Source organism: Haematobia irritans, chromosome 5, assembly GCF_050003625.1.
Source record: "Haematobia irritans isolate KBUSLIRL chromosome 5, ASM5000362v1, whole genome shotgun sequence".
NCBI lineage: Eukaryota > Metazoa > Arthropoda > Insecta > Diptera > Muscidae > Haematobia > Haematobia irritans.
In genome coordinates, this window is record NC_134401.1 from 55,504,682 (window position 1) to 55,516,924 (window position 12,243).

The window sequence follows — 12,243 nt, forward strand, 5'->3', positions numbered from 1 at the left end:
CCGATCCCCAGATTTGGCTTGCGGAGCCTAAAAGAGAAGCAAATTTCATCCGATCGGGCTGAAATTTGGTACGTGGTGTTGGTATATGGTCTCTAACAACCATGCAGAAATTGGTTCACATCGGTCCATAATTATATATAGCCCCCATATAAACCGATCCCCAGATTTGGCTTGCGGTGCCTCAAAGAGAAGAAAATTTCATCCGATCCGGCTGAAATTTGGTACATGATGTTGGTATATGGTCTCTAACAACCGTGCAAAAATCAGTCCATATCGGTCCTTAATTATATATAGCCCCCATATAAACCGATCCCCAGATTTGGCTTGTGGAGCCTCAAAGAGAAGCAAATTTCATCCGATCCGGCTGAAATTTGGTACATGATGTTGGTATATGGTCTCTAACAACCATGCAAAAATTGGTCCACATCGGTCCATAATTATATATAGCCCCCATATAAACCGATCCCCCGATTTGGCTTGCGGAGCTTCAAAGAGGAGCAAATTGCATCCGATCCGCCTGAAATTTGGTACATGGTATTGGTATATGGTCTATAACAACCGTGCAAAAATTGATCCACATCGGCCCATAATTATATATAGCGCCCATATAAACCGATCCCCAGATTTGGGTTGCGGAGCCTCAAATAGAAGCAAATTTCATCCGATCCGCCTGAAATTTGGTACATGATATTGGTATATGGTCTCTAACAACCATGCAAAAATTGGTCCACATCGGTCCATAATTATATATAGCCCCCATATAAAACATTCTCCAGATTTGACCTCCGGAGCCTCTTGGAGAAGCAAAATTCATCCGATCCGATTCAAATTAGGAACGTGGTGTTAGTATATGGTCGCTAACAACCATACCAAAATTGGTCCAATCACACAAAAATTGGTCCATATCGGTTTATAATCATGGTTGCCACTAGAGCCAAAAATAATCTACCAAAATTTTATTTCTATAGAAAATTTTGTCAAAATTTTAGTTCTAGATAAAATTTTGTTAAAATTTTATTCGGTTCATAATAAAATTTTCATCATTGTCAAAATTTTATTTCTATAGAAAATTTTGTTCAAATTTTTTTCGGTTCATAATCATGGTTGCCACTCGAGCCAAAAATAATCTACCAAGATTTTATTTCTATAGAAAATTTTGTCAAAAGTTTATTTCTATAGACAATTTTGTTAAAATTTTATTTCTGTAGAAATTTTTGTCAAAATGTTCTTTCCATAGAAAATTTTGTCAAAATTTTTATTTCTATAGAAAATTTTGTGAAAATTTTATTTCTATAGAAAATTTTGTTAAAATTTTATTTCTGTAGAAAATTTTGTCAAAATTGTATGTCTACTTTGTCAAACTGAATTATATACGTATTGGATCGATCTTTTTTGATTTAATATATACCACGTATGGACTTACATACAATTTAGAAGATGGTGTTAGGAGGTTTTAAGATACCTTGCCATCGGCAAGCGTTACCGCAACTTAAGTAATTCGATTGTGGATGGCAGTGTTTAGATGAAGTTTCTACGCAATCCATGATGGAGGGTACATAAGCTTCGGCCTGGCCGAACTTACGGCCGTATATACTTGTTTTTTTGTTGTTTTGCTCTCACTGCATCTCTGTGTCGCTATTTAATCTACCGTCTGTTCGAGTGTTTGCACAAAAATGCTCAGTGACATTCACACCGAGTGACAACTCACTTGTAAAGATAAACAGACTACACATGCTACACAACACTCCCACACACACAATAAAATAAGCTTATATGGCCAGTGGAGAAATAAGTTTATATTCTGCCAAAGCAAAGGCAGTAGGAGGGCCTTATAATTCAATGCCGATCAAAACACGCACTTTATTTTAGTTCATGACAATTAGTTAATTTTAGTTAAATTTAGTTAGAAATGTGGGAAGAATTTTCTTATTTCAATTATTTTCTGCTTACTTTAATGATGAAAACTAATAATGAGAAAAAAGTTTTATTCAAATGAAGTACACAATTTTATTAAATATAGTCGAAGCTCGGTTTTACGAATGATATATTGTCAGGCCCTTTCGTTAATTAGACAAATTCGTTAAATCGAACGGAAATTTTAAACGTTAAGTTTTATTGAAAATCTTAGTCTTTGTCATGTGAGAAGAAATTCAAGAGTATTTGGAAAAATTGTGGTATATAGTTTAGGTTAAATTAGGTTATTTTATTTTTTATTTCAGGAAATCTCTAATTTGTTTCTAGTCCTCATTTCCGAGCAGGCCCTGCTTTTTTTCGCCGATATAGTGTGTTCTATATATTATTAAGGAGGGAAGGTAGTGTCTACAGTATATTCATCCTCAAAATACGCCTTACATACACCATCAGTCATTGGTCCTATTCGGCGTTAGGACCACAGTCGCCACTCGAGCTAAAAATAATCTACCAAAATGTGGAGAAAATTTTACCAAAAAACTACCAAAAAACAAGTAAGGAAAGTCTAAAGTCGGGCGGGGCCGACTATATTATACCCTGCACCACTTTGTAGATCTAAATTTTCGATACCATATCACATCCGTCAAATGTGTTGGGTGCTATATATAAAGGTTTGTCCCAAATACATACATTTAAATATCACTCGATTTGGACAGAATTTGATAGACTTTTACAAAATCTATAGACTCAAAATTAAATTAAATCGGCTAATGCACTAGGGTGGAACACAATGTTAGTAAAAAAATATGGGAATCATTTAAATCTGAAGCAATTTTAAGAAAACTTCGCAAAAGTTTATTTATGATTTATCGCTCGATATATATGTATTAGAAGTTTAGGAAAATTAGAGTCATTTTTTCAACTTTTCGACTAAGCAGTGGCGATTTAACAAGGAAAATTTTGGTATTTTGACCATTTTTGTCGAAATCAGAAAAACATATATATGGGAGCTATATCTTAATCTGAACCGATTTCAATCAAATTTGGCACACATGACTATATTACTAATTGTACTCCTAGTGCAAAATTTCAACCAAATTGGGCCAAAACTCTGGCTTCTGGGCCATATAAGTCCATATCGGGCGAAAAATATATATGGAAGCTATATCTAAATCTGAACCGATTTCAATCAAATTTGACACACATAACTATACTACCAATTGTACTCCTTGTGCATAATTGTAAGCTAATCGGGATAAAACTCTGGCTTCTGGGTCCATATAAGTGCATATCGGGCGAAAGATATATATGGGAGCTATATCTAAATCTGAATCGATTTCAACCAAATTTGGTACGCATAGCTACAATGCTAAATCTACTCCCTGTGCAAAATTTCAACCAAATTGGGCCAAAACGCTGGCTTTTAGGACCATATTAGCCCATATCGGGCGAAAGATATATATGGGATCTATATCTAAATCTGAACCGATTTCCATCATATTTTACACACTTAACTATACTACTAATTGTACTCCTAGTGCAAAATTTCAACCAAATTTGGCCAAAAATCTAGCTTCTGGGGCCATATAAGTCCATATCGGGCGAAAGATATATATGGGAGCTATATCTAAATCTGAACCGATTTCAATCAAATTTTGCACACTTGACTATACGACTAAGTGTTATGTTTGTACAAAATTTCAAGCAAATCGGTTTAAAACTCTGGCTGCTGGGACCATATTAGTGCATACCGGGCGAAAGATATATATGGGAGCTATATCTAAATCTGAACCGATTTCTTCCAAAATCAATAGGATTCTATTCTGACCCAAATTAGGAGCATGTGCCAAATTTGAAGGCGATTGGACTTAAATTGCGACCTAGACTTTGATCACAAAAATGTGTTCACAGACAGACGGACGGACGGACGGACAGACGGACATGGTTATATCGACTCAGGGACCCAGCCTGAGCATTATTGCCAAAGACACCATGTGTCTATCTCGTCTCCTTCTGGGTGTTACAAACATATGCACTAACTTATAATACCCTGTTCCACAGTGTGGCGCAGGGTATAAATATTATTTTGCAAAATTTTATGTGTGCAGAAAATTTTCTTAGAATTTTATTTCTGTATAAATTTTTTCAAAATTTTATTTCTATACACAATTTTCCCAAAGCTTTACCTCTATGAAAACTTTTTTCAAAATTTTATTTCTATAATTTTCAAAATTTTGTTTCAATAGAAAAATTTGTCAAGACAATACATATTTCAGCACCTGTAGTGTCAGAATGGACTGATTAGCCCACTTAAACTATTCAGTACAAAATATCAAGCTACCTCTATACCTAACCTATGTGCCCGGTCATTGAATACCATTTTCCAGAAATTTGATGAAATATCTCATATGTTGGTGTCTGACTACCGTACTTTATCGACATTTCCGAAGGACTTGAACTATTTTTGCAATCGCCAAATATTGATTTTTGTCTAAGAAATGTTTATTTCAACTCAATATTTTTAAGACACAGATCATCGTGTAAAATTCGTTAAATCGAGCATAAATTTCGTTCGTTATTTAGAATACTCAATGTTACAAATTTGGACGTTGGTTAAATTGGATTTTCGCTAGATAGGCTATTCGTTAAACAGAGCTACGACTTTATCAAAAAATAGTTCATATTCCTAAAATGAATGAAGTTTGCTTAAATTGAGTTCTTAAATTTCTTAAATAAGTAAATTTTTCTTAAATTTTGCCTGTCTTGAAATTCATAAAGCGTTAAAGACATTTTAACAATTTTCAATTCGAGTTTATTTTTCCAAAATATGAAAAAATATTATTTTTAATAAATGTTCTTCAATTTGACATAACTTATTAAATTATTTGTATCATGTTGCAATTACTAAAATATTTTATTTAAAAATTTCTAATATAAACGTACATTTTCTTTTATGGTGGGTTCACTTTTTTCTAAGTGAAATAATACCTAATATAAATTATCGTTAAAAGTGCTCGTTGGAATTAAGAGATTTTGATGTCAACTTTTCCCTACAAATTTGACATAAATCTTCAAAATAATTTAAATCATACTTAAATTCGATGATTTTTTGTAACTTGTCTACAAAGCTAATATTTATTAAAAGATAAGAGATGCTTTTTCAAGCTTTATTTTAAAGACGATTTTATGTAGATTTTTTTGGCTCGGAATTTAAAGGTGTTTTTTTTTCTAAAAAAAAGTGCTTTGCCTTCATATTGTCTGTACAGAATGCGCATTCAAAGGAGCAAACGGGGCAATCGCAGCACTCTCGTTTGTCGGCAGTGCTGAAATGTTCGCAATTTGCCTCTATGCGTGGCACTATTTTCACAACAGAATTCGAAGCCTTTTCGCACTTTTGTTTTTTTTAGAAAATAATCAAAAAAGTAAATTTTCCGGGCAAAAGACAAAAAAAAAAATTCCAAAGGAAAACACCATAAATCATTGATGGAAAGACCAAATCTTTGGTACCGGTTGGGCTTTTTTTCTGTGTAATTGACAGTAATGTCTAAGGAAGATTTTACCAATATTTTCTAATGTGGGATAGAAATATCGAAATGAGGACTAGGGTCCTACACTGAAAAAAAAAAAAACAATGTGTACGTGGTATTGAAGATTAAGCAACCTTCAGTTTAAGAAGCGCAATTTACACAATATTAAGAACAAATTTCTTTAAAATAAAATAATTTTAATTTAAAGAAATATTGTTTTTTTCATTAAATTTTTTTATTTTAAAGAAATTTGTCTTTAATATTGCGCATCAAAATTTCTTATTATTTTTATTATATTTTGGAAATTTGCGTCCCACTGTTAAAGTCGTATGCTTTTGAGCTAAAGCAATGGCACAACTTTAAAAGCATTTCCAAAAATTCCCTCCCAAAGATGTTCTTTATTTTGACTACACAGGAAATTCTTTTAATTCAATTTTTTATATCTCGCTGTTTTCATATCTGTAATGGGTAATTTTAATTTTTTGTGTCAAATGGATTAAGAACCGAGTACATATTAATAATACTCGTATGGTACAAATTATTAAAATTTTGTTGAAAAATGCTACACTTCCGTATCAAAAAAGAACATCTTCACTACTTTTTTTGGGGACGCTTTTTTGCTAGGATTTTGCTTGACTAAGGTCATCTTGACTTTAAGAACTGAGAACAATGTTCTGATTACAACGCATACATTCGATTAAAATTAAGTTTTTCAAAACTTTATTTTAAATGCGTTTTTATTTGAAACATGACAAATTTCCACTTGAAGTCGAGTCTGAATGTGGAAATTTAATTCCCAGCAAAAAAAGCATCGTTAAAAAAGTAGTGAAAATGTTCTTTTTGGATCCGGAAGTGGTGCAAAATTGACGCAGAAGCGATGAATTTAACATGGGCTTGTCATAGGACGGAAGTTCTCCATTTCAACAGCCGTTGCATTGAATTTGCATCACTTTTTTAGGTGTGATCCAAATGCAATATTTTGGATGTAAATCAAAAAATTCTGCGATATTTTGTGAAATAAATAATTTTTATAATTTTTTATAATTTTTAATGGATTCTAACGATTGTCGGAAAGGTTTGATCTCAAATATTTTCAAAAAAAAAACACAATTTTTTCGGATTAGACTTAGCATTTTTTTTTTTGACAAAATTTAAAAGATTTGTACCATTTTATAAATTCTTACTCGGGTTTTACCCTATTTAAAACAAAAAAAGTTAAAATTACCCATTAAAAGTAAAAAAAACCCAAGTTATAAAAAATTTAATTAAAAGAACTTCATGGGTAGTTAAAATAAAGAACATCTTCTAGAAGTGCTTTTAAAGTTATGCCTTTAGAAGAACTTCCAAATTTTTTTGCTGGGTTTGTCATTAACACGTTTTTAAAGGCCTTTCATAGCACAAAGCTAAAAGACAAATTTAAGTACGCAAAACTTAAATTTAAAAGAGAATTGTTTTTCCTAAAATTTATTTTCAGTTTCCCAGCAAAAAAAAACGTCGCCAAAAAATTATTGAAAATGTTCTTTTTGGATCCGGAAGTGGTGCAAAAGTGGCGCAGAAGCGATGATTTTAACATGGGCTTGTCATAGGACGTATGTCCACCATTTCCAACAGACGTTGCACTGAATTTGCATCACTTTTTAAGGTGTGATGCGAATCCAGTGATTTGGATGATGATTTTAACATGGATAAAGAAGAGTTGTGATATTTTGGCAAATAAATAATTTTTACAATTTTTTATGATTTTTAATGCATTATAACGCTTGTCTGGAACGTTTCACATCAAATACTTTCAAAAATTCGCAGTTTTTCTAGAAAGGATTTAACGTTTTTTTTCGGCAAAATTTAAATAATTTGCACTATTTTATTAATTTTTAATCTGTTTTTAACCCATTTGAAACAATAAAATTTTAAATTTCCCATTAAAAATATGAAAAAAGCGGGTTATAAAAAATTGACTCAAATGAACTTCCTGTGCAGTTAAAATAAAGAACATCTTTGGGAGGACATTGTTGGAAGTGCTTTTAAAGTTGTGCCTTAAGAAGAACTTCCAAATTTTTTTGCTGTGTTGTGGTGAACATTTTTACAACTATACTAAAAATAAAAATTTTAGAATGGTGTTTTAAAGGTGTCCATACTTAAATTTTCCGGAATCAATACCAAAAGCATTACGTAGTGTACAGACAAAATCTTTGGAACCAAACATTTTTGTTTTTCAGTATAACAGGCTATGTGAGCTTCAACTCAGCTAAACTTAGGGCCTTTTCTATTGGTTTTCGATGTTCTATTTTGCCCATGGGTTATCCGCAGCAGCTCTCTTACATATAAATATGCCCTTATAACAGAAAAATGTAATAAAAAAGGCGTTTAAACACATGTGAAACATGTCACTCATTTAAGATTCATGTAAATCATATGAGTTTTGATGGAAATAATAAAAGCCTCACACTGTCAGCCGATACGAACACATAGACTTTGTTTGTTTTGCAATGTGAATTTTACCACAGCTATTCCAGGCGCTGATATTTATATTGAAAGATACGATTTGTTTTTATTTACGAACACATCGAACTAATGTTCTGTACATTTTGGAATGGTATAACATGTCTTTATGGGAGTATTTATATATCGTATTATGTATTATTTAAAAACAAAAATTAGGGGTTGATTCCTGTTTCGAATCTTCTTAACTTTAATAGGAAGGTCTCGGGAATTGTCTTGAAATTAATGATTTTGTAAACTTACAGAGCGTCTCAGTGAGTAATCGCGAAGCCGACTTTTGATATTTTTGAAAGTCTACTCAAATCGACTTTTCTAAAAAGTCCAAAGGTCAACATTGGACTAAAAGTCCAAAAAAATCAGGGAGTATTTTTATACTATATTATTTGCCAGCACAAAAAAAGCGTCGCCAAAAAAGTAATGAAAATGTTCTTTTTGGATCCGGAAGTAGTGCAAAATTGACGCAGAAGCGATAAATTTAACATGAGCTTGTCACAGGACGGAAGTCATCCATTCCAACAACCATTGCACTGAATTTGCATCACTTATTTAGGTGTGATCCGAATTCAATGTTTTGGATGTAAATTAAAAAATTCTGAGATATTTTGCCAAATAAATAATTTTTATAATTTTTTATAATTTTTAATGGAAAGTTCACAATTTTTCGACAAAATTTAAATGATTTGTACCATTTTATGAATTCTTATTCTGTTTTTAACATATTTGAAACAAAAAAGTTAAATTACCCATTAAAAGTATGAAAAAACCAAGTTATAAAAAATTGAATTAAAAGAGCTTCCTGGGTAGTTTAAATAAAGAATATCATTGGGAGTGCATCTTCTGGAAGTGCTTTTTAAGTTGTGCCTTTGGAAGAACTTCCAATTTTTTTTTGCTGGGTTACTTTAAAAATTATATTTAAAAGAAAATTTGTTTCCCCAATTTCGCGAAAGTCGAATTTTTCAAATATTCAAATAGTCGAAAAGTCCTAATTTTCAAAAAATCGTTAACTCCAACAGTTTTCCAAATTTTGGAAAAATCAAAAAGTCAAAATCTGGAAAACCAGATTTTTCCAAAATTTGAAAATGTCGGTGGTCGAAAATTCACACTAATAGAAAATATTGCTTTCCAAAATCGTGAACGGACGGTAACAAAATGAAACGGAAAAAATTACGAAACTTCACGAAAAAAATAAAACGAATGTTCTCGGTTTCGTCCAAGGGCGTTCACGATTTCATGAACGGCTTTCGCTTTTCTTCAGCCATCAAAAGTCGTTAATCGTTCTTATGGCAACTCCGTCGGTGGTGCAATGAGCGAAGGCGATTCGAGTCATGGTAGCAGATTTTTTATTTATTTTATAAATTCGTAACCATTACGTTTAAAGATCATGAACGTTGGTTGTTGTTTTGACAACGCATGGTGTCATTTTTTTGTTGTCGGATTGACACCGTCCGTTCTCCATTTGACACCACATGTGTGTTGATTCACTTTCATGAACGGATCGATTTGAAATGAACACGCCGTTCATAATTTTTTCTATGGATGCAGGTTCTCCTAATTTTAAAAAGTTGAAAGGTCAAAATTCGCATTAATTTTTAATAAGTCTAAAGGCCTTTAAATCAATGTTTTCCGAATCGAAAAGTCGACTTTTCCAAATTTCATGAAAAGTCAAAAAATCCATCGACTTTTTCAAATCCTTACAAAACACTTTTTTACATAATCAAAAAGTTCAAACGTCGAAAAATGTAATTTTCCAAACTTTCAAAAATCGAAAGTAAGAAAGTCAAATAGTTGACTTTTCCAAATTTTCAAAAATGAAACTTCTTAAAATTCGTACGGGTCAAAAATTCGATTTTCCAAATTTTCAGAAACTCATGGTCTCCAAAGTTTTAAAAAAACCAAAATTCGAAAATTTTCCAAATTTTGAATATTCGAAACCCGGAAAACTCAAAAAGCCAAATTTTCCTAATTATGAACAAGTTGTAGGAAAGGCCGAAAAGTCAAATTTTGTAAAAGTATAAAAATGCAATAATTGACATTTTGAATATTCACAAAATCGAATTTGCCAAAAAAATCAAAAACTGGAAAAGCAGACTTTTCCAAAATTTGGAACAGATGATCGTTCATTCGGAAAATTCGGGTTTAAAAAATTTAAATTTGAAAAATGGATAAATAGAATTTTGAATAAGTCGAATGGTTGATAAATCGACTTTTTCTAAATCGAAATGCTGACTTTTCTAAATTTCGAAATAGTAGAAAACACATTTTCAAACTTTCAAAAATCGAAAAGTCGATTGTTATAAATATGCAAAATGTCGAAAAATCAACTTTTCCAAATTTTACGAAATTCGAAAAGTTAATTTTCCAAATTTGAAAAACGGAAACTTTCCAAGATTTATATGGTTCAAAAGTCGAAAATTCGAAAATTTTCAAAAAGTCGTAAAAGTCAAATTTTCAAAAAGTTTTCAATTTCAAAAAGTTTATAAATTTTCAAAATCAAAAGGTCGAAACTTTTCCAAATTTTGAGAAAGTCGAGACGGGTAAATCTGAAAACTCAAAAATTAAACTTTTCCAAATTTTGACTTTTTCCAAGTTTTGTAAAAGTTACAAACTCGAATAGTCGACATTTTCAAATTTTCAAAAGTTTGAAAATTCGAAATTCAGAGACTTTTAAAATGAACTGAAAGGAGACTTACAAAATTTGTATAGGCCGAAAATTCGTCATTTCAAAAGGGCAAAAACTCAAAAATTTCTTGTTTGATCGAAAATACGACTTTTCAATTTTGAAAGGTTAATAATCGATTTTTCTAATTAAAAAAAAAATGAGAAAATCGAAAAGTAGAATTTTCAAAAAGTCGAAAACAGAAAAATTCAAAAACTTAACTAACAAACTTTTCCAAATTGTGAACATGTTGAGAGGTAAAAAAGTAGGATTTTCCGAATTAGTAAAAGATTGAATCTCGAATAGTCGACTTTTTCAAATATTCAAGGAGTTGAAAATTAGAAAAGTCGACTATTTCAAATTTTGAAAAAAAAATTGACTTTTCCAAATTTGGAAAAGTCGGTCTTATTTTAGACTTTTCCAAATTAAAAAAAGTCAAATAGCAAAAACCTCAATTTTGCCAATTCTCAAAATTAGTCCTTTCCAAATTTTGAAAAGTTTGAAATCTCGTATAGTCAACCCTTTCAAATTTTATACAAGTTAGCTTTTCCAAATTTTTAAAAATCGATTTTTGGAACTTTCGACTTTTTCAATATTTAAAAAAAATTGAGCTTCCAATTTTTCGAAAAATGTAATGGGCGAAAGTCATTTTTTCCCAAATTTTGCAAAAGTAGAAAATTCGAAAATTCGGCTTTTTAAATTTCCAACAAGTCAACTTTTCCAAACTTGAAAAGTCAACTTGAAAATCTACCTTTAAAGTCTACCAGAAGTCGAATATTCGAAATGCCGCCTTTTCCAATTTTTCAATAAGTCTAAAACTTGAAAGTTGAAGTTTTGATTCTTACGAGTATTACGATTTCTAATTGACTAGCACAAGTATGACCAACAACTCAGCAATTGGCAGGATCGGCAGGATGGCTGCCAGGACATAGGGGATATTTAGAGGGAAATGATATGGGCTATGTCGCAAGAGAAAAGAACTTGGACAGCACAAAGTCAAGAGAAGCCTTAAGCGTTCACTAGGCTAGGATAGATCTTGATGTACAACCTCACTCGCCTGCATTCTCGTGATATTTGGGAAAAAGGTTATGCAGAATCCGCTACAGCTTATAGACAGTCACTAGAAACAAATTAGAGAAGGTGACAAGAGCGAGTTAGTGAATACTACTATCATAGTACTGGCTTTGGTGTTTTGACAAACGATATGATACTGGGAAATCTGTCTCGACCTAACATAACCTTTGAAAAATTGGACTACTTGAGATATTTTCCCTCCACCCATCTTTGTAAACACTCTCAGTTTGTAGTAATATTAATTATTCTAATTAATTGTTGACTCTATAAAATATAGCCTAGAAACCACATGACAGATTTGTCACTGTAATTAAGAATTAAATATTACTCATACGCACCAAGGACATTTGTGTTTTCTTACAGGACAGGAAAAACTTGACGTAAAACATATGGAACAAAATCTCGTGGCATTTATGTCCTTCATTCATTCGTAACAAACAAACACCACCGAACATAGAACAATGCACTAACAACAATACAAACAACACCACGAACACCAACTGAAGATATCCTTGGGTGTCCCTACTTGTCTTTATGACGGTGATATAAATATGATGATACTCTTAAGTAATTGTA